Raw genomic sequence first — 20,684 nt, 5'->3', positions numbered from 1 at the left:
AAAAGGTAATAACATTTTCAGTAATGTCAGTTCCAGTAGCACAGATAGAACACATCTCACGCTTGTTTTAATTGTCTAGCACTGGAGTGATGGGGATTAGGGAAGATGTCTGCAGCAAGTGGATAAGATAAAGAATTGCTTGGTTGAGCATACAAGCCATTAATACCATTAAAGCCAGTGCAGCAGTACTATAAACTATTAATGTGTGGATTTAAAACCTAGTAGAACATTTTTGCTCTCAAATCTGAGACAGAACATTCTAAAATCTGAGATTTCTTTGAATATTTTATCTTTGCATTGGTTTAGTAAATGTTAGCCTTTAGTACCTTCTCTCATGTATGCTTAGTGGTAGATTTAATAGTTTTGGTTTTCAGTGACTCGGTCGGTTCAAGTACATTTGCTGGTATGCACTTAGTTTGTTAGATGGCGGGGGGGGGGGACAATCCTTCCACACCCCAATGCAATGGGGTTTTATCTCCTATACCTTCTTAATTATATAACCAAATCTAAAGTCGCAAAGCCTTATGGTTGTTTATTGTCCTTCCGATTTTTAAGTGTATTTTGATGATTTATAGGCGCTTGGTTCACTGAAGAGTGAAACGGTCAGGTAACTGAAAACCTTTAAGGATGTTGGTTCATTTTAAAAATACAAGTTGCCTGTGTAAGAGTAATTGTTGCATCTTTCAGAGCAACCCAAGTTTGAAATTTAACTTCCTTTCTAAATGGCCAGGACTTGGTGAGGAACCAGGAAAACTGCTCCAAAATATGCATGAGACAGAATTTAATTTTTTTTTCTGGGTTCTTCTAAAGTGTTATTAACACATCCACTCCAGTGGAGATCTGGAGGTTTGTACTCTCCTAATGATTGCATCCTGAGCTTCTTGACAAATTTAAGTTATGACTCCACATTTCAAAGTTTCATATCTCTGCAGCCATAAGGGTTAATAAAGAAATGTAAATGACAAACTGTTCAGCACAAAACAAATCTTTAAAGGGGTAGTGCTAATTAGATTGATTGTGAACCTTAAACTAGATCGTAAAAGTCAACAGAGTGAATATTTTGTTAAAAAAAAACTTGGAGTAGTAACCACCAATGCAACACTGTTGCAGCATTTTGTTCATCCCTTCTTTAGCCTTTCATATAAGGCTAAGCAGTCATGTCAGTGTTGCTTATTGACAGTTTTAGAGAAATATGACAGTAAAATAATAAAAGAATAGCAAATGTCAAGCACCCTCCATATACCCTTAATGTATTGAGCATGTTTTGAAAAAGGAAGTTAAAATAGCATAAGGCATATAAACAGACATTTTTGTAATGTGTAAATGCTGTTTAAAAAGGTGCAAGTCTTCTTCGCTGTGATAAGTCAGTGTGTTTACAGTCTTCACATCAGTACAAACCCAAAATTATATTTTTTCTAAAAGTTTGACAAACAACTTCTCATTTTTTTTAAAAAACTGTATAGGCTAGACGCAGTGTCAGAATAGTTGTGTTCATCCAGATTTGAGCTTTCACAGCAAAATATTCTTTTTAAGTTTGCTTACGGCATTTTACAGAATTAACATTTGTATGCTTTGTGGATAATGTAAACTAAACACCTCTAAAAGTGTATGACCTTGCTGTGCAGTTATCAACAACATTTTTTTTTAACATCTAAGATTTCAGATATTGCTATGCAATAAACTGTCATTTGATTTTGAAAATATGAATATACATGTGGAAGTAGTGTTTTAAAAGTTAATAACAAATCACTTTGCACAGAAAGTGACTATGTATTTTTCTGTCTGCCTCCATGGCATTTCACACCATGTTATTCAATAATGCAGCTCTGACTCACTTATGAAAATACTAATGTAAATATAATTAACAGCTGGCAGACAGTGATTAACATCCCCACTACTGGGCATCCTAGATTAATGATCTTCATGCATGATGTAAGTGACAAAATGGCACTTTATGCTGCTTATTATTAACTTAAGGTACTTGGTTAAGTATAGAAAAAAGCTGCTTCAGGTGTGAATGAGCTGGTCAGTTCTGTAGTAGTCTCACAGAAAAAAAGCAAATGGCTTTAATGCTCCTTTTGATCTGAGCAGCAGTCAGTGTAGTCTTGTTTCTCCTCTGAGAGGCCATTTTGGTACGTTATGTTAAATTTGTATACCCTTGAACCCTTATCCTTATTTAGGTGGTGAACTGAAGCTTATTGAGCTGGACTAAACTAGGCAGTGTGAAGATTTAAATTATTGAGGCTTCTGATACTCCCCTATTTCTTGGAGAGGTGCAAACCATTGTGTCGAGACCCTGTATGTCCTCTAGCACGTGTATTATCAGGTTGGCCGGATGCCAAGGTTTCTGTCTACATACTTTTTGTTTTCTAAAATGGCAAGAGAGGGTGGCTTTAGTGAGGGTGTTTCCAAATCCAAGTAATACGCTGGTATTAGTAAATTATCCTGGCTAGTTGCTCCTGTCCCCCATTGGTCTGTCTTCTTTGAGAAGGCAGACAATGTTGTAGGTGTTAAGAACTGAGACAGACAATTTGCATAATAATCCTGAGTATGTTTATGTTGGATATGAATGAAGATCCTAACTTTATTCAGAAGCTGGAAAATATACTCTGTCCAAATAACATTGCCTACAAATGGAACAATATTCACAAATGCTTTGGAGGTCTGTCTCCTCTTTAGCTTCCCTCTAGTGGCACAGAGTAGAGAATAGCTTGCATGTAAATAAGATGAGTGTTTTTTTCAGAATTCATACCGTCTTATGCAATTCGTACATGAGCTTGTATAATGCCTAATATAACTGCTATGTCTGTTTCCCAGGCATTGATGCTACAAAAAAACACTTTGGGAATTTATTAATACATTTTCGTTTGCCAAATTAAGTTCACTTTATGTCCTTTTAGAAGCAGACTTGAAATATTGCTTTTCGGTTGAGCAGACTTTAAATATTGTTTTAAGGTCAAAATGTCAGAAATCGTTAATGGTGATACAACAGCAGTTTCATATGTCAGTTGATGTGAAGCTACAGCTATCTAATTTGTGTTCACCCATATCCTGCCACAGTGTTGGCCAGATCAGAGCAAGAGGTCTGTTTGTAGGTACATAACCTAAACTTCTGGATGTAGCCTCTTAAAGGCTACCTCTTGCTTTAAGATAAAAACTGAATTCTATTAAAGTGTAATGTGCAAGGATAAGTTCAAAATTATTCTAACAAGGGTTACAAGTTCCATGTGTATCCTGTGAAACATTTACAGACGTGTTGCCTTTATCTTTTTTAAAAAAAAAAAAAGCAGCGTTGGTCATAGGAGTTTACAATCTATATTTCCAGATGTAGAGAGATTTATAGCTGCTTCATAAAGTGTACAACACACTGCCAGCTGATGAGATAAGGTCAGTAAAATTAATTAAAAAAAACTCCATTCACCAGGAGAATGGTAAAACATACTAACAAATTAGACTTTTCTTCAGCTTTGGGAATCGACCCAAATGTGATGACTGCAACAGTGAAACACTAAGAACATAGTATAGGTGTGTGCACTCACCATAAATGTAAATGTTCCAGTGTATTCACTGTTGCAGTCCTGGCTTCCCTCCCTCCATCCCCCTCTTCTTTCTTCTCTTTCCTTACAATGGACATATTGGTGTTTACTTTCTACTGGTGGGGTTCTTCTACCAGAACCTGGCTCCCACTTGGGCTCCTGACAGGGCAAGAAAAACTGATGTAATGGTATCTGCTGCCTTACTTTATACTACTGATGACCTTACGTCAGTCCTGAAGTGACAGCAACAAACGCAGAAATACTAGGCCTCTGGTGTTGGGCCGGCTGAGGATCACCTTGGCAGGGATAAACCCAAATGTGATGACTGCAACAGTGAATACAGTCTAACAGCTACATTTGTAAGTGTGCACAACTGTACTTTCTCTCATTTGTGTGAGTTGCTAAATGCTGGTTTGGCCTATTCTATTAAGGCCCACATAGCGCTTTCTGCTTGTCTGCCTGTAACTCCCCCGTTAGCTTCTAGATTTGAGGCGAAGCAGTTTCTTAAAGGCGTTTTTAATATTAGACCTCCCAGGAAGCCTGTTCCTTCTCCCTGGGATCTTCATTTTGGAAAAATTGACTCTCTGGCTCCTTTTGAGCCTGCTTTTTCAGCTTCTTTGCAACATCATTCTTGGAAGACTGTTCTTTCATTATGTCTTACTTCTGCCAGACAGGTGTCGAGTTGCAAGCCCTTATGGCTTGTCCACCTGTTTTGATATTTCATGAGGACAGGGTGCTACTTTCATACCCATGGTGGTTGAGTTTTCACTTAGACTGATTTGCCTACTTTTTTTCCCTCTCCGCACTCTGACAGCGAGAGGATGCTGCATATCTTAGCTGTGCACAGACTGCTCATTTTATTTGGATAAAACTAAAGCTATCAAAGTCTGACCAGTTATTTGTTTCCTTTCATCCTAGGTCTTTAGATTTGGCCGTTTCCAAGTAAACGTTTCCAGTTGGATTTCAAAGGCCTTTTGTTACACTTTTCATGGCGAGAGCCTTCCTCCTTCTGTTGCTTAGATGCTAATTCTATTCTTGAAGTGGCTACCCAGACTCCGTGCATCCCTTTACCAAACATTCCCAGTTGGATGGTATCATTCCCAGTTGGATGGTATCATTCCCAGTTGGATGGTATCATTCCTAGTTGGATGGTATCATTCCAGTTGGATGGTATCTCCAGAGCTAGAGCTGGTTTTGCTGCTGCCATTCTTCATGGCTTCTTGGAGGGCTCTGCTGCTCACTCTTCCCAAGTTTTTTGAGCTTTTGCACTCTCCCATCTGTAAAGTATACTGCAGCGGTGAATGTAGGGACATAGTACAGTTGTGTAAAATCTTACCGTAATGGTAGATGTTCTTGCCTTCACCGCTGCAGTATTCACTCCCTCCCTCCATCTCCTTGGTTTTCCTTGGACTGCTGTTCCTACTGAGGCAGTCAGTTCTGAGGATGGTATGCTGGAACATCACCTTTATGCCCTACCCCATGCAAGGAGTGTGCAGGTGACGTTTAGCGTACCTTAAAGCAACAGTAAACTTTGGTAAACTCGACAGATGGTGGGCTTCATGGCAAGGAATCTCATTTGTAAGGAATACTGCAGTGGTGAAAGCTCACCTGTCACCTTTCTCTGCCCCTGTTTATCTCTGTTCTGTCCACCCCTTATGTGTAGATAATGAGGTAAAGTTTTTCTTCACAGGGGTTCTGCATCTTAGACCACCAAGGAAAACTTACAGCCCCGGGGATCACGTCAGTCGCCCTACTAGACAGGGTTCCAAGAAGTAAATAGTGTGGGAAGAAATAGCCAGGGAATTATGGCTAGGCTTGTATTGGCCCTAGGGCCGATAGCCTAGTACCAGCCTATGAACCTATGAACAAAAAGGGTGCTGCAAGGATGTAATGCCAAACAGAAGAGAGTAACTTGGAAACCACAACAGAGCAACATTGGCAATAAAACATGGATAGGGGAGAAGGCCACGAAGCAGGAGAGGAGTGAGACAGTCACATTTATCGAATAACCTGGGGCTCTAAAGAGCGAGACAAACACATATCCTGATAGTATAAGTGCAGCACATGACAGATGTAGTAATACCTGCCCATATAGACATCCTTAGTAGACATAGTGATGAAACACATTATAAAAACCAAAGCGTCAAGATGCATATCTGCAGAATGTCATAAGATATTCTTATCTGTGGGTGCCTGTAGGAGTTGATGGGGAGGTTAGGAGTGAGTGGCCATTACCAGCTCATCCATTCTGGGGTGAAGGAGACTGCTCTGGCTTGCCTAATGGATGACATAGCAGGAGCACTAGATGTTGTACCCTTTAGAATTTGATAATGATTTTCAATACAAGGACTTGATAATATAGCCACGGAGTACCAATAAGTGCTCCCAACACCATTAAATAATGCAGTCACAAAGTTCGTAACAAAAACCGCTCCTTGCAGAATAAACCAAAACTGTTACTCACACCACTATGGAATTGCTTTCACTAAGTCCTTGATAACACTATGCATCTGTTTATGTAAATGGACACAAAGCAACTAGTTATGATTTTCAATTCAAGGACTTGAGAATATTGTAGCCACGGAGTACCAAGGTGTATTCCTACACCATTAAATAGTGCAGTCACAAAGTTCGTAACAAAAACCGCTCCTTGCAGAATAAACCAAAACTGTTACTCACACCGCTGTGGAATTGCTTTCGCTAAGTCCTTGATAACACTGTATGTAAATGATCAGAAATACTGCTCACAGAAAGATTACAGCTCAATACTGTTAGAACAATATCGTTGGTTCCATTTGATGCCAAACAGCTACTGATAACATCCATCCATTTCAAAACGCCAACCACAGATTTAAAAATAAAACCAACGAATTTATTTGACATAAGACACTAACGGCTGAATGGACCACTGCGTATTCAAGCTGAATATAAACTTTTAAAACGCTTGACTTGTGGTCCAAACTGAAAACATTACGAAAATTAATATAAGGTTGTTAAATGGCTGAGTACGTACATACAGCCATTCAATGGGATATTTTATATTTTAATATTTAAATATTTTACAATTTACACAAGACTGTTTTTTAACTATCACTATATATATATATATATAGTATTTTGTTTTAGATTAATAATGTTTTTTAATACTGCTTGGGTAGCTGAATTTCGAATTTTGTAATGATATGACAGCACGCACACTGTGCCTTTAATTTTTGAAATGGAATTTATCATTTTGGCGCCTTTGAAATTTTAAGAGATGGACTTTTGAATTTACCGGTGTTCTGAAGAAACCCATAGGTAATGGGTGAAAGCACTTAACCTACTGTCAATTCAGTCCGTTGTATTTTCATTGTGCATTTAATTTTCGTAATGTTTTCAGTTGGCGTTTTGAAATGGATGCATGTTATCAGTAGCTGTTTGGCATCAAATGGAACTAACAATATTGTTCTAACAGTATCAAGTTGTAATCTTTCTGTGAGCAGTATTTCTGATCATTTACACAGATAATTGTACAGTGTTATCAAGGACTTGGCGAAAGCAATTCCACAGCGGTGTGAGTAACAGTTTTGGTTTATTCTACAAGGAGCGGTTTTTGTTACAAACTTTGTGACTGCACTATTTAATGGTGTAGGAATACACCTTGGTACTCCGTGGCTACAATATTCTCAAGTCCTTGTATTGAAAATCATAACTAGTTGCTTTGTGTCCATTTACATAAACAAATGCATAGTGAGTAACAGTTTTGGTTTATTCCGCAAGGAGCAGTTTTTGTTACGTACTTTGTGACTGCATTATTTAATGGTGTTGGAGCACTTATTGGTACTCCGTGGCTATAATATTTTCAAGCCCTTTAGAATTTGAACCTGGTGAGCCCAGACTGCTGAGTGCATTCTCACAGTAAGCGGAGAAGAATTCTATATACAGAGGCACACCTCTCCTTGGAGGCAGGGAAGTGTCTGTAAGAGAGGGTAGTTCACCATGCAGGACCAGCAAACTGGAATGTGTCTATTCAGCAGACTGATGTCACAGAGTGGATGAGAAGACTGGGATTTACAAGCAGGAATGAATGGACTTGTAGGCTGTTACCTAGCCTGGGGATGCTTGGCTCCTCCTCCTCTGGAATGAATGGGCCAATTGATGCAGGTGGAGGAGCAATCAGGCTAGATCTGTGAGGCAGGAGGGGAAATTAATAAAATAAAATGTTTTTGTCTTGTGTGTGTGTGTGTGTGTGTGTGTGTGTGTGTGTGTGTGTGTGTGTGTAATATGGTTTCACTTCATAATACTGAAAACAAAATCCTGAGAGTTCAAAATCCTGAAATCACACAGCATACATATTTACAGAGTTTTTAAACAAGATAAATCATATTACTGTCCAAGTATAAGCAGGGGGGTAAGCCCCCCTGCACCCCCTGCTACTGAAATATATCAAAGACTGCACTTCACTACACTAAGTGCAATCTTGGAGTTTATGTATTTAAGTAGCGGGGGGCTTGCCTCCCTGCTTATATTTGAAGGAATGCAATTAGGTTTTTGTTTTACAGTCTGTTTATGTATCTTATCTGTTTTCAGTATTTTGAGCTTCTATATTATGAAGTTTTTTCATTTTCAGTTTTTGATATTTCAGTATTATGAAGTAAAACTTTGTGTGTGTATATATATAATATATATGTGTGTGTATATATATATATATATATATATATATATATATATATATATATATAATGTGTGTGTGTGTGTGTGTATATATATATATATATATATATATATATATATATATATATATATATATATATATATATATATATATATATATATATATAATGTGTGTGTGTGTGTGTGTGTGTGTGTATATATGTATATATATAGATTATATTTCACCACTTGGTTGGAACTCGAAGGACCCCTGCATGCTGTGCTATATATATACATTATATATAGATATATGTAGTGTATATAAGGGAGAGAACAGCACTATGATTTCTGAAATATTACTCTTGACTTGTACCTATGACTAATGAGTTTGCTTTATCACTTTATAGTTATAGTACAGACTGCAAAAATGTGATCTTTGCAGGAGGCAAGCCTCTACAGTACCACTTTGCTTTTATTATTCTAACCCCAGGGAAAGTGTGATCAACAGCAACTCTTTGTCTTGAAGGTTGTGATCCTGGAGAAAATAGCAAATATCCTGCATATGAGCACAGTCAAGATCCTCTAATGATGGCAGAGTAGTAGTTACAGCATTTAACCGAAGCCCAAGCAGCCGTGATGCTTTTAAATAGAAGACACATACACTCCACTCTGTGCTTTGGTAAATATAGTAGTCAGTGCCACTGAAAACTGTGTATGTGGTATAGAAGGATAGTTGAAGATAGCAAAGGATAATATTGAGGGAGTAGGTTGTCCCAGATTGTCTTCTGTCTGATGCTGTGAGCTGACATTTTGCATTTTGTACCAATGTATCTTCTATAGTGCTGACTATGTACAACAGCAGTCCAGCAAGTCAAAGAAAATGTCTGTGTAACTATTATAATAAAGGAAGAGATATTGTATTACAAGGTGAAGCAGATGGCAGGAATATCTAGTGGTTTTTCACAAAAAAGCACCTGTAGCACTGCAAGGAAAGAATTAGCATCAGAATAAAATCTAATTTTTATATATGGCATTCTGAAGCATTGTACGTCAATATTCCCACTGTCAGCAGTAGACGGTGCAAACCATATGAAGAAATTTGCCAGTAGCCCCATAAAATATCATGCTCTCTGCCTTTTTGAGAGGACCGGGTAGTATTTGCAGTATGCAGTTAGTAAAAATGTCTGCCAGGTAATTGCAAATTGTGTGTGCAGTGAAAAAGCCTGCATAACCAAAGGCTTATAAAATGTTGTAGTAGCTGAGCTCATCTTTGTGCCAGCATCACAAAACTGCTCTTGCATGTGCATAGCCTAGGTAAATTAACAAAAAATAAAACAAATGTGTTTTACAGTACAGACTTGTAGAAATACGTACACATATTTACAATCTGAGGGTGGAAGTACAAAGTTAAGAATAAAATATTAAAGCAATTTACCAGAAGATAAAATTCTGGCAGAGGTTTATAAGTAAGAGCAAGGTAAAGAGGTGAAAGCCAAGACAGAGAGATGAGGTAATATTTCATTCAGAAATTTCTCTACATTCAGCTTTGTTATGGTGGAACTTTCAGTTGTGCTTTGAATATGGGGAAGGAGGATTGTTCACTTAGGTCATTGGGTAGGGGATTGCCAGAGTGTTGGAGAAAATGGAGAACAAAAGGTCTGCACAATGTAATTTGGTTTGTTTATCTTGGAGAGTGAGCCCTGCTTGAGAAACATCCCTAGGGTTATGGAGGTGGATTTTTGGATACAAGCGGTAGGAAAGAGTCCAGGTATACTTTAAATTGTAAGGAGCCCAACAGTAGGATGCTGTTTGCTTAGTAGTTTTTACTTTGGCAAAGGTGATGCTCAAAGTGGAAAGCTTGAAATGAACCAAGATGTTTGTTCTCAGATTGCAGAGTGGAGGTGTTTTCCTTTTGAGGCTGTGGATAAGATTACAAGACTATATTTGAGTTGTGCTGGTAGCACTCCTTTGCCTATTGCAGCTCTGGCTGGAATAGTTAGAAGGGGGACAATTTCCTACCCGAGAACTGCAGTGAATTATTTTCTTTTTGTTCATTATAGCTTTGGAAACTAAGGGATGAGTCAAGCCATAACTCTAGCTATTTACAGCAAGTTGTAGTTATTACTGAGGGTGCTGTTAAGGTCTTTAAGGGTTTTGGGAGATTTTACGAGCTTGTGGGAGGTCCCAAATAGTCTTTTTTTGTAGGGCTAAAAGCGTGTGGTTCATTTTAGCAAGTATAACGGAGTGGCAATTTTATAGTTGTGATTGAATTGCTGAGTTAGAGAGGCTGGATCCCAGTATTGCCATATCATTGTACAGCGTAAAAGGTTTAGTTGGTAGGTCATAAGGAAGCTGCTCCACTGTATTAACACATTTCAGGATTCGGTGGTTGAGTTATTGTAATGGGCCATGAATAGTGTTGTCTGCAGTGGATCTAGGTAAGGAACTATGCGTTTGTAGTGTACTAGCAACATGTATCCCTGCAGAGACTGGTGGGTTTGGTGCACTAGTGTGTTCTAGTATAGCCTGTTTCCAAATCTGTGAACCTGCTACAGTGGCCTTTTCCCTTTAAATCACTTCTGTAACACTTGGTTTCTTACTGTCTCTGCTGTGCTGGTTACGTTTGGACACAGACTGGGTGTGTCTCGTACACTTGATGTCTTTTCTGTTTAAAAAATACCTCGGTTTGCTCTTTCCTTTGTGTCCCTATTGGTGTGAGTGAACCCTTTTCATCCATATCACGATTCTGTTGTGCCAAGTAGCAGCAGTCAGAAATGCACAAACAAAGGCATGTGCAGTCTCTTCATCAGGATGACAGTGACCTGGTACTCACTACCTGGAAACATGTGAATGTTAAGCGTCTCATTTCGGGTCCCCCATGAAGTGTTACATGAGAATGTTCCTTCCCCCTGGAAAGGAAGCGTGGTGTCTGTGTGATTTATTCCTTTCATATAAAGACAAAGTTTTTTTTTTTTTTTTTTTTGTGTGTGTATGAAGACATCAGTGCAGCTAGCAACATTTTGCTTGCAGCAGCTCCATCTTCCACGGGAACACATTTGAGGATGTTTAAATTTCTAGAAGTTTAATACCTGTATTACAGACCCAGTTAGTGGAATAAACAGATGAGATCTGCATGAGACCATTTCTCAGACTGCCTTTCTTGGCCCCATAGTTACAAGAAATGCTTTCAAAAGATGACTACATTGGAGGAAATTAAGTTTAGCAATGCTGTCTGCTGTTCTGTATGATAAAGTTTCTCGAAAAATGTTTGAACTCTAAACTGTTTCCTGGTTTTGCTACATTCCTTCCCAGCATGGCAAATACATGCAGGCCAGGGCAGCAGTACCATTACCAATCTGGATATTGTGTGGGTGCACATGGCATATCATTCTATGACTTGAAGCAATGTAGATTTGTGAAATGGACTGCAAACCAACATAGGTTCATAGGTTGGTACCAGGCTATTGGCCCTAGGGCCTATACAAGCCTAACCATAACAATTCCCTGGCTATTTCTTCCTACACTATTTACTTCCCTGGACCCCTGTCCAGCAGGGTGACTGACGTGATCCCCAGGGTGAATTTCCTTTCTCCCATAAAAACATCAAGGTTCCTTTTGAAGAGGGCCAAAGAGGCTCTCTGGTTGACATGTATGGGCAGTCTATTCCAGAGTCTGGGGAGTCTCTCTGGGTCAGGAACCTATCCCTCCAGCATGTTTTGTTTATTGTGATGACAAGATTTAGACCCCTGGAGCATGTGACTCTGAGGGATTGGGATTTCTGTAGCATGTCTAACAGCTCTGGGTTTGACATGGCCTTGTATGTTAAGCAGAGATCGCCTCAGAGTAGACTATATGTGACAGAGTATAGCTGGACGTTTTTTAAGGTGGTCAGCATAGGGCATCTGCTTTAGGCCTGTGATTCTTTTTAGTGAGGTATTTCTGTGGCCTTTCCAATTGTTGCAGATGTCTTGAGAGGTACATACCAAGTGGGGTGTTTGTATTCTATAATGGGTCTAATGAGGGATGAGTACAGTGGGACAATGACAAACTCCTCCTTTTTTTCTGGATGAAAAGCCCTTGGTGATGAGATTTGCCACACAGAAGGATTTCCTGACTGTTGTGGCAATGTGGTTATCGAAGGCGAGACCACTGTCCACCTGTGTCCCCAAGTCTCTTATCACACTTTCAGTGTTTAGTGTACTGCCACCTATGTGATAATTCATGGGTACATGTTTTTTCCCAAAGGGGATGACTATACATTTCTTGGCATTGAGCTTGAGCCCATGGCTCTGGCAGAAAGCATCTGTTTCTGTAAGGCCCTTTTCTAGAGTATCCACATCATTTGGGGATTCAATAACTGCTCCCAATTTGCAGTCATCTGCGAACTTTGTTAGCCAGAGTCCCTTAGTTTTGGCCTGTACTTCAGAGAAGTAGATGCCAAGCAAGAGAGGTCCCAGAACTGAACCCTGAGGTACTCCACTTGTCTGGAGCTGGATTTGGAGTTGGCTACTTTTACAGTCTGGGTTCTGTCAGTAAGCCAATTGGCAACTCATCGAGTGATGCAGGGATTAATGCCCAGCTTAGTAAGTTTATCTATGATTCCAGAGTGGGGGATGGTGTCAAAGGCCTTGGCGAGGTCCAGATAGGCTGTGTGGACTGCCTTACCTTCGCCCATGGCTCTGGAGACTGATTCGAAGAAGTCATTAAGGTTCAGAAGACAAGATCGGCCCTTCACAAACCCAAACTGGGTGGGGTCCAGTGTTTTAAGGTTGTCAATATCGTTTATAAGTTCCATGATAATACGTTCCATGGCCTTGCAGATTAGGCTCATTAGACTGATGGGGCAGTAGTTCCCGGGATTCAAGAAGGATCCCCCCTTGTGGAGTGGGATAACTTGTAGCTGTGCACCACTCAGTGGCATGAAGCCTGAGGTGAGGGTATGATTAAACATGACACTTGGGTGAGGTGCCATTTAATTTTGTAGATCGTGTAGTACACAGCCCGGGATGTCATCTGGTCCCATGAATGCTGTATTCTTAGCTTTGGAGAGTGTTTTTTTACCTGTGTGGCCATTATTACCGGAATTTGGCAATCTTGCAGTATTGAGAGGGTTCATGAGGCAGGTGAAGATAGCACTGAATCGATCTGCCAGGATATTGGCAATATCCTTGGGATTAGTATATTTTAATGCCATTCTGTTGTAGCTCAGAGCAGATCTGAGCATTGCTATTTAGATTCTTGACATAGTTCTAGAATGCCTTGTGGTTGTCTTTGGAATCTTTGGCAATTTTATTTCCGTAACTAGCTTTGGAGGATTTTGAGGGATCTCAGCTTCTTACTGAGGCTGGTAAGGGAGTATTTTACATCCTGGGATTTTCCTCTCTTCTGCAACAGTTTTTTCCTTTTGTTGTAAAGTTTGTTTATGGCAGGGGACCACCAGATTGGCTTCCTTTTTTTGGAGGAGAGCATCTTGGTTCTATTTGGGATTGCACAATTCATGCATGAGTGAATGTGCTCGTACAATGCCTTAGTGTAGGACTCAGCAGTCGAACTTTCAGTTCCTGTCTGCATGGGTGTGCTGAAGTTTGTAACTTCTGACTTGAGTAGCATGAAGTTGGCCTTGGAGAAGTTTTTATGGTAGTTTCCTTATTGGGGGGTGGGATGTGGATGTTAAGGGTGATTGGCTAATGGTCTGACCTGTCCAACGAGGGGGGTGACCATAGGTGTGGAGCATCGATTTTCCCATGTTGGTAATGACCAGGTCTAGGATATTGGAGCCCCTGGTGGGACTATGGATTAGTTGATCCAGGGCATTGGAATTTATGAATTCCAAGAACAGTTGGGCAAAGGTGTTGGTGCACGAGTAGTTTTCCCAGTTAATGGCAGGGTAGCTCACCCAGTATTAGGGGGTGTGGTTGTATATTAATATTTTCCAGTATGTTTAGAAAGGTGTAGTGAGAATCTTGGGGCTTGGTGGGGGATATGTAGCAAGCTACAGTTTGGATTGCAGTCCTACCTAGTGTTAGAATTTCAGAAATATTGTATTGGGCAACTAACCTGGTGGTGTGAATATGGACACTCCTCCACCTTTAGTGTTTCGATCCTGGTTTGGTAGCCTAAAAGTGTGGTAAGAGTTGTAGCCTGGTATTGCAGGGGTGCTCTCTGGAGCCTTGAACCTGGTCTCAGTTACTGCACAGATATCTATGTTCTCCATTTTTAGGAGTGCCTAGAGTGCATTTTGAGGTTTAGACTTCTAGCATTGAGTAGCATTACCTTCAGATTTTGCATGCTTGTACCTGTTACGGTGGTGGTTTTGTCCTTTGAACTTTGCCTAAAAAAGGCACTATAGGGGTGGCAAGAGCCTTGGCCAGTAACCTGAATCCCAGGGGCGACAGGTGCAGACCATCTCTGGCAAAGCGTCGTGGTCTGTCGATCATGTCGTCCCAGGCAGACGGATACTGGATCCCCTTTGAATGACACCAGAAGCTTAGCCAATTGTTGAAGTCAATAATTTTGTCCTTGTATTGTGGTATCATTCTGGGCGAAGGCAGGATGCTACTCAGGGCTAGGGTCATACCTGCCTGGGCCACATGATCCAAGAGCTCTTCCATACCTCTCTTCATGTAGTCCAGGGAGGTACGTGTCAAGTCATTCACTCCAACATATTTGTACTTGTGGAGTGACTTTGACTGCATGAGTTATGTGCCAGATCCTGGCACCCGACTGGCAGCTCACTGTAATTTTTCTCCTTGTTCAACCTGGTGAGTGGGACATCAGTGTGCCTGACTATAGAGTCACCTATGACTAAAGAGTTAGGTATGTTGTCTTGCCTTAGGGGCTGTTGCTGGGTGGCACACTGGTGTTGTGAGCTATGTGACACTTTGGTGTTTGTTTGCATTTCAGCTTTGGAGGTCCTTGTTGCTTGGGCAGGTTACAGTTGAGGGCCTCCGCATATGTGGATTTAGTGTTGCTATGTGTGGGTGTTGGTGGTGTGAGTTTGGAAGGGCTATGTGTTGCTTGAGGTGTTGTGCGGGAGTTAACCTTCTCTTGACTGTCTAGCACAATCTTGGGTGGAAAGAGCTTTGCTTCCAGTTTGGCTATGTAAGTGCATCTCTCACAGGTTGTAGTGTTGGGTGGTTTGAGGAGAGGGTTGTCTGTGTACATGAGGCAATTGCTGCATTGCCCCAGTATGCCCAGATTCACCTGGTGGAAAGGATAAATCAATGGAAGCTGACCATTGGACATGCCTGGTTTGGTGCTTTTTTTTTTTTTAAGTACAGTTTCCCTTACCTTAGCAAGGTACTTTGCAATTCTAAGCTGTTTAATGCCTATGATTAATTTCTTATTAATAAGGAGAGTTGAGTGCTTGTATCAGTTAAAGGTTTCCTAGTGCTTTCCAGCAGGTATTGGATCAAGTGCTAGTCACAGGGATGCTTAAAGGTAAGATGAAAAAAAAATGGTTTATCCTAAACACTGCAGTGTGCACTGGAGAAGTTAGATGTGAAAGTAGGTAACTTTTACCTGTCTAAAAGTTTTAGTGGAGAGTCACTATTTTTAAAACCGCAAGATAGATTGAAAGGGGGTGATCACTTTTGTATTCCGGTATTATGGAATACAGTAGAATGGCCAACAAATTTAAATAGTTGAAGGGGAGTGATTTCACAAAATGATGATTTTGTGCTTACTCACACAAGCCAGTGAAAGCAGAGAGGAAATGAGATATATGGTCAAATTAACATAAGGGGCAAGCAACTAGAAAGACAGTGGTATTTAAGAAGAAAACAGTGACAGGGTGGGGGGATGGGGAAAAATTTCTGCCTGACTCACAAGACACAGAGCTGTGGTGTCTTTTGAAGTTTTAATATGCAGTTAAAAGCAGAACAAAGCAAAACACAAGGTAAAGAAAACCACAGCACTCTAAATATAAAAAGGCAATAAACCAATACAAGAAATAAAAAGCAAACCAACCTTTCCCTCACAGCAAAGTGTAGCAGAGTCTGGGTGAGCCTGGGTGAGCCTATTTACAAGAATATGCCGTACGCTGTTAGCAGGAACACCAGTATACAAGACCTTGGATGTAATTGAGAAGACAGACTTTTACTTGGTGGAAACATGCCTATTATTTTTATCACTACTTATGGCTTTATTGCTGCAGACCTCGAATTCAGTGGACTGTTGCGCAGGGAGACTTTCTACCGTAACAGAAACAGCAGTTTTGCATACCTTCCTACTTTCCAGTGATAGACAAGATCAGGCGAACCATCACAAACCTTGTTAGTTACATAGTGAACAATAAAGCAGTGCTTTCCATGTTGCTTCAGATGTATTCAGATAAGAATACTTCCTGACATCTGATTTGAAAAAGGATTGCACTGTATTTTATCCAGACTCAGCTTGCCACAGTCATCTTGGCTAGCGAAGATTTAGAAACGCATGCTTTCTCTGCTAAGATGACAAACCATTTACAACATGATTGCCTGCTTATTTGCATTTTTTTCTTGCAGTCTGTACTTAAGCGGGAGAATTCACTAGAATCCGACCCATCCTGTCAGGATTGTTTTCTGTTATTTTCTGCATATCCTCCCTTATGCAAGGGAACATTATCCTTCTCCTATTTAAACATCTGAATATTAATCCATGTTTCACCTAAACCATTAGCACCTAGTGAAATTATTTTAAATGTGAAAAGATGTTTTAGTAATGTAATCTCTCAGACATTTTGTAAAACTGGACACATTCCACTGACCTAAGTCAGTCACACACTGTATTCTTCTTGGACCATTCCTTTCGCAGGAGAAGGTGTCTGAATATGCCTAGAGAGGTTGTATGATCTCTAAGAAATGTGAGGATTCTACTTGCAGGTTGCCATCAGGTCTGAAGGCATAATAGGCACAGAAATCAATTATGGAGGGAATGCTTTCTGAACAGCTAACCAAATCTCAGTAGTTTAGTAACAAAATTGTTAAATCTATAGTATTTATAATCGTCAAGCATTCCTCATCAGTTACAGATGTAAATGGTTCATTTGCAGTGTTAGACACTAAGAAAGAGCAAACTGTGGAAAATAACTTAATATAGTGAGTAGGTCATAGTTTGCGCATAGAGCATGCTAGTGACACCCCACCTAAAAAAAAAAATGACTGAACACAATTAAAACACCGTAAATATATATATATATATATATATATATATAGCATACTACAAAATTAAACCATTAACAGCTGAGATGAGTAGAAAAAAGAGATAGTCCTGCAAGTTTCAAGCAAAGTTCCTCAAGTTTCAAGCAAAGTTCCTCATTAACACTCAAGAAAAATCTTGATGAGTGGATGGGAAATAGGAAATACACCCCGGGGATCACTTCTGTGGCTCTGCTCAACAGGGGCCCAGGAAATTAGCTTTCTTGGGTTGGCGTAAGCCCAGGGAACTTTGTTGGCTAGGCTTAGGCCCTTGGGCCGATAGCCTAGTACCTACCTATGGTGTATTTTCCTTTACTCTTCAAGCAATCCTTTTTAAATCTTGCCTGAATGTAGCAATTAACCAGTTTTAAATGTCTGCAATCCTACACTAGTGCATTGATTTGTTACATAGAAGTCTCTCTAGTCATTGGCAAAACAAAGTACTGTTAGATATTGCTTTAAAAAGCAAACTTGATTTGCAACACAATTTATATTGCACTCTTTAATGTTTTTCCTAACAATTCTATGTTGTGTGCCAGAACTGCTTTGAAATTTTCATAACCAACCTATTCAAGTCTTTCTTAAGCAGTCAAAATAAATTATTACAGAAGGATAGTTATTATACGGCTAAAAACTCACACGTATAGACATTTTTATTTTATTGACTATAAATTACTCTCTGAACAGTTGAGTTTCAGTATCTGAATGTGGGTTCCAGTCTGATGCAGCTAACTTTTTTTTACATTTGTTGACTGGGCTAGTCTTAACTGGATATATGTCCATTTTCAGTAGAGGCTCAGAGAAAAGCTCTGCATAAAAGACACTAACAAACAGCATTAAACTTCAGTTACAGATTATTTGTCAGACAAAACAGGAGTTGCATGGTAACTTTAGCAATCATGATAGGTAAAAATAGAACAAATTAAAATTAACCCCCACCCCCACCCTTTGGATGGATTTTTTTTTTTTTTTTTTTTTTTTTTTTAAACCAAACACTAAAAGAAGAAAAAAGTATGCAGAATAATGTAGGGGATTCCCAAATCAAAGTTCTTGAGTAAGGCACAGGAGAACAGACTAGTTATAAACAGAATTGGGTGAATTAGTTGAGGGGCAGTAGCTCATAAATAAGGCAGATAGATGTCCATACAGTTTCCTGGGTACAATAGTGGCTATAAAGTGAGTAGTAAATGATGTTATAGCCTAGGATACAAGGAGGAGAAAAAATCTTAGTCAGGGTTAGTACAGGGACATAGCCAGTGGGCTATCATTATTACATTTAATATTGGGGTTAATGTATAATTGCTGACCATGGGATGGGTAAGGCCACTCTCTAAATGGGATAGGTTAATTTAAGCCTAAAAAGGGAAAGTGGCTAGGCTTAAAATGGCCCACAAGGGCAGCTAGCCAAGTACTTGCCTATGAACCTACATGGACAGGAAGACGTGTGCTTTACAGGCTGGTGCCATTGCACTGCATGAGCCAAAGGAGTTTTTATTTAAAAGCTGGATGAGAATAAAGAGACAGATTACTTGAAGACTGGAACGTAACATATGGCCAGCATTGCTTGCCCCAGGCATTTAGGCAATGGACACATTTAAAGCGGTGTATATAACATTTTCGAACTCCTAAAAGTTTGAACGTCATATGTTCGACACCATATGATCGAACTTTTTAAAAGTTTGAATGTTTCAATGGAGATCTCCATACAATGCGGAATGGGAAGATTTCCCTTTTCTGCACTGTAATGCAATCTCGGAGTTGTTATATTTAAAAGAGCAGGGGGTGTGGGGGGTGCAGAGGGGCTTGCCCCCCTTATTAAAATGGTCAGGTAGGTTTTTTCTGGATTTTTTTTTTATTAGATTTTAGATTGTATACTGTAGCAAGGGAAAGGTTCAGGTATCAACAGATACATGATTGGGAGAGGCATTAGCATTGAGGATCATCGTGGACCACTAAAAGCAGAATGCTGTAGCTCAGCAGGAAAAAGCTAGACAATGCCCACACTGGTAAAAAAAAGTGCCACTTGCCCTAACTAGTATACATGGTAATAGAAATATGGTCTACATGCAAATGACTTTGGTTATATAATGAGAGAGACCAAAATTATGCGACGTTCATGTGTTTCCCCTAGTTGGGTAATGAGATGCTGATAGTGCAGTAGAATTTGTACTTCAGATAGTATATATGTGCGACGAAGTATAAATAAAAACTTGATTTGCCTCCTGCTGCAGATACTAAAAAAAGTTATGGATTATGAGTAGCTCTGTACTTCACAGTAACCTGTGATAAAGGTTTGATGGGTGAGTGTTGTAGCATAAAAAATGCTGTGTAACTGACAAGATAAAATGTATTTTCTGCTGTAGTAAGTGGGTGAGGTTTTCTTTCCACACAGAGTTGAAATGAAGGATCTAAATTTATTCTTTCTCACATTGCCCAATCTGTCTGAATTTTTTGTTGCAATGCCATGTTACCATAATTTTTTAGTGTGAGTGGATTTTTCTAGAAGTGAAACTTTTAACACTATATGTTCTCCCTCTCTTTGCCTTTGTACTTGCATGCATGATTATTTGTGTGTATTCTAAATGATGAAACACCAAAAATAGATAAGAAAAAGAAATTGACATGTCAAAGCACATGCTCTGAGAGAACTTTTGAAGCATGCAAAGTAAAAATGGTGTTTGTTTTTGCAGCCCTTTCCACCCCCACATCCTGTGCTTGTTTATATATTCCAACTCCGAGATCACACAATACTGGGGAAAGGGCATTGGGCATTCTTTGCCCCTTGATGATCAGCTGTTTGTCAACAAAACAGCTCTCAATTATTTCCACACACTACCAAAGTGTAGGTTCCTATGGTGCTCTCTATTGAGGTCTATGTTGCAACTGACTGTAGCCTGATAACTAAATTTCTGCTTTCTTGCCAATAGTTATGTTACAGGAAGAGTTTACTCTTCTGAGTCGTTTTCAAGTATGTGCTAACTGCTTAGTTGGCTTAAAGCATGAACTTTCTCACACTAATGGGTTCTGTTCTTTTTTTTTTTTTTTTTTTTTCAAAACAGGTTTATTGTTTAACATATAAGAGAAATATCATAACAATTTTATACAAGTAATTAAAAATAGGTATTATTATAATATTCAACAAAACAACTAAAGTATTTACAAAGACATCCACTACAATCAGATCAATTAATTAAACTAAAATATCATGCTATTGAAATTAAATTTTTTTTAACAAATTTTGTAAATTATCCCATACAATAAAATAAGATGTTTTTCTGTTTGTTCTAGTCCTAATTGTGTTTATTTCCATATGGCACACTATATTCATAACATTTTTAAA

The sequence above is a fragment of the Protopterus annectens genome, chromosome 9.part0, assembly GCF_019279795.1.
Source record: "Protopterus annectens isolate FY-2018-M chromosome 9.part0, PAN1.0, whole genome shotgun sequence".
NCBI lineage: Eukaryota > Metazoa > Chordata > Ceratodontiformes > Protopteridae > Protopterus > Protopterus annectens.
The sequence above is the reverse complement of the archived record's forward strand: the minus strand, read 5'-3'. Positions refer to the sequence as shown.